This window comes from Otolemur garnettii, unplaced genomic scaffold (genome assembly GCF_000181295.1).
Source record: "Otolemur garnettii isolate 467f Iridium unplaced genomic scaffold, OtoGar3 scaffold00057, whole genome shotgun sequence".
NCBI classification, from domain to species: Eukaryota; Metazoa; Chordata; class Mammalia; order Primates; family Galagidae; genus Otolemur; species Otolemur garnettii.
Window position 1 is genome coordinate 10716019 of NW_003852452.1, and position 3700 is coordinate 10719718.

Here is a 3700-nt window from a genome sequence, read left to right on the forward strand (position 1 = left end):
AAAAGAAAAGAAAATGTTTATGTTAAATCTGACCTGGCAGTGTGCAGATTGAATACTGTTCCAAAGGCATTACCTCATTCCTCGTAACACTTTTGTCTCTAAAACCAGCTTGAGACACATTCAATACGTTCTGTTCTGATCCAATTTTTATTTTATCCAAAGGCTTTTCACATTGAAGGGCTTTTTGGAAACAGCTGTATCCGTAATCATGTATACTAATTGAATCATGTTTAGACATTGTAGAGCAAATTTACTTAATTTTCAAGGGAAAAAGAAAAACAAAAAGACTTCTGAAATAATCCATTTTCAAGAGATTGTATATAATGCCAACATTAGAATACCTCCAAGATTTTCCATTTCCTTTATGAAAAATTCAAATAACTTGGCTATTCATCAAATGCCATATTATACAATTCCCTGACCTTTTCACTGAAAATTCTTGCCCAATAGACTGGGTAAATAAATTCATCTCCACCTAGGGAGATAGAATCTGTTACAAACTAATGAGACCCAGTTAAGAAGATTCGCATTCAAATACAGTCTCAGTTCTGAAATGATAGAGTTGCTTTTACACATGCAGATACAAATTTGTGAAACACAGTTATGTTTGCCTTGTAAAAGCATTTTGGCTTTGGGAATTGAACCACAGCTAAGCAGTTGTTAACAACAGCTAACGTTATAATACCTTCGGCATCGAGTTGGCTGTCTCAGTTATCAGAACGTTCCCATGAGGCAGGGATTATTATGCGCCTTTGATAGATTACCAGGCTGAAGCTTGCTCAGTATCACAGAGCTGAGTAAATGCTGGTCCCAAGATTTGACTCCAGCGTTCACTGATGCTGCAGCCCTCCTTTGTTACCTACAATAACTATCCTTGGGAATACTTTGGGTTTTTGTAGCCATACTGTATAAGTTATGGATTATGTTCCTATTGTAGATATGGGCAGACACTGTGTTGCAAAATCAAAGCCACAACTTAAACTTTGCTAAATAATAATTTGAAATAACAGAACTGTATTTCAGGTTCTAGTACGTGTGATCATACGACACTGGTCCTTGGTTTGCCCAATAGTACAGAACAGTAATGGTTGGTTAACAGGTTGGTTATGCAAGCTGCAACTGTGCGAAACAAACTTCGTGGGGGAAGTTACAAGTGTTTCGTGATCTTTAAACTTTTTTGTCAAACATTAAAAACGCTCGGGCAGTGCCTGTGGCTCAAAGGAGTGGGGTGCTGGCCCCATATGCTGGAGGCGGCGGGTTCAAATCCAGCCCTGGCCAAAAACTGCCAAAAAAAAAAAAAACCTCTCTTACAATAGATTATACATGTATAGAGAAATGAAAAACATAATGGAACTACTTAGTACTTTATGATTTAAAACATCAAGGATATCAAGAGTTTATATTTCATTTCTTTTAGAAACTGATCAAGAATATTTTAATCTTGCCTTTTTCTCATCATGTTATTTGTGACACTCAGCGAGAACTCTTTATGCCTTGGCAGATGGTCAGACTCATTTCTTCTGGATCAGCTTCCAGCATCTTCTCCTCTGCGCTTTCAGTGTCTGGAGATATCCCTGAGCGTGCATTTAATGTGTCAGCATCCCGTCCTCTGGGACATTTTTATCCTTTTTGAAACAGCTACTCCAGTGTTCTCATTTATGTTGATACAGTTGCCTTCACCAGGCTCCTTTGGCTGCAAACCTCAAGTCCCTCCAACAGCATCCGTGTCAACATCCCGACGCTCCCCTCTTCCCTTTGTAACTTCAAATCTCATTCCCACATTGTCACTCGTTGCTGCTTCTCTGCACTTGTTTTATTTTTGTTCTAATTCATTTTTGTAGAACATCGTATGAATTTATCAGTAGGAGATAAGAAGACAGCACAACTGCGAGTCCGTCCCTGTCACACTTTGAGTGAAGTGACGTGACCAGCCATTAATCATGATGTTACTCGGTGATTCTGTAGCCAGAAGAGCCAGCAGCAAAGACAGGACTTGCTGCATTGCTCACAATTAATATCTCTGTTCATTGAAATTCAAGCCATGTTCTGGGTGAGGGGGGTGCTGTTTTTTTGTTACTGCTTTTTTTGGTGACAGTCTCACTCTGTCACCCTGGGTAGAGTGCAGTGCCGTCATCCTAGCTCACAACAACCTCAAACTCCTGGACTCACGTGATTCTCCTGCCTCAACCTCCTGAGTAGCTGGGACGACAGGCCCCGGCCACAATGCCTAGCTAGTATTTTTAGTAGAGACTTAGTCTTGCTCTTGCTCAGGCTGGTCTCAACTCCTGAGCTCAGAGGATCCATTCACCTCCCAGGGTGCTAAGATTATAGGTGTGAACCACCACACACGGCCTGAGTATATTAGAACCTTGCCAAGTGAGGACTGTCTGAACATGATAGTTAATGGGGGATATCGAGTTCCACAAAGGATCATAAAAATACTACTCTACTATATTATAAATTTACATGTACATCCATATCCTAAAGTAATATACTAGTTTTAACATATTAGTCATATTCTAATTATAATAATTTTACTTGCCTTCCAGGAATTTGGGAGAGTTTGAAGGGATTTAATGTATGATCCTTCCTCTAGTTACAAAGACAGTCAACATCAAGCCATTGTCCTTAAAATAGGTCTCATGATAACTTAGTAGAAATGTAAAAAGAAGGGCGGCACCTGTGGCTCAAAGGAGTAGGGCGCCGCTCCATATACCTGAACTGGCAGGTTCAAATCCAGCCCTGGCCAAAAACTGCAAAAAAAAAAAAAAAAAAAGAAATGTAAGAAGAACAAATGCAATCAGTGTAACCTGGTTCTCTGTACCCTCAATGAATCCTCAATAGTTAAAAAAAAATGCAAGAAGAAAAGAAAAAGTAATTGCACAAGGATATGGACAGCATTAATATCTCTTAGATAAGGAAAATATAAGCAATATTATTTGCTTATTGAAAAACATATTTACATTATAAACATGTTAAAGCTCCTAATTCATAATATTGATTACCCGTCTGGAGGGAGAGAAAATATTTTTTAAAATTCTCAGATTAGTGGATTGCCTGAGCTCATGAATGCGAGACCAGCCTGAGCCAGAGTGAGACCTTGTTTCTAAAAATAGCCTGGCGTTGTGGCAGGCACCTGTAGTCACAATTATTTGGGAGGCTAAGGCAAGAGAATTGCTTGAGTCCAAGAGTGCTATGATGCATCAGCACTCAAAAAAAAAAAAAAACAAAAAACACTCAGGTAATAATTTCTTGTATATCTGTGTTTAATGATGTAGTATTTTATATGAAGACCCGACTGTTTTTCATTACATAGTAATACCACCTGTATCCATATATTAATAAAACTGTCCTGTTATTCAAATTAATTACTAATTTTTTAAATTCTTATTTTGTACCAAAGGAATTGAAATGATTTGTGAAGTGTCTTTCAGCCCTAAAACTATATATTTTCTGAACTTCATATTAAAAACTATCAAATTAGGGGCTGAGCATAATGGCTCACACCTATAATCCTACCATTCTGGGAGGCCTAGGCAAGTGGTCGCTTGAGCTCAGGAATTCAAGCCCAGCCTGAGCAAGAGCAAGACCCTGTCTCTAAAAAAATATCTGGGCATTGTGGCAGGTGCCTGTAATCCCAGCTACTCTGGAGGCTGAGGCAAGAGGATTGCTTGAGCCCAAGAGTTTGAGGTTGCTGTGA

The 3700-nt window shown here is 38.9% G+C and overlaps 1 protein-coding gene across 1 annotated transcript in view; it reads left to right on the forward strand.

Annotated features, from left to right (window-relative positions):
- The window catches only part of BICD1 (BICD cargo adaptor 1), a 127498-nt gene that overhangs the window by 76642 nt on the left and 47156 nt on the right, over positions 1-3700 (forward strand). The gene's annotated exons all lie outside the window — the stretch shown is intronic.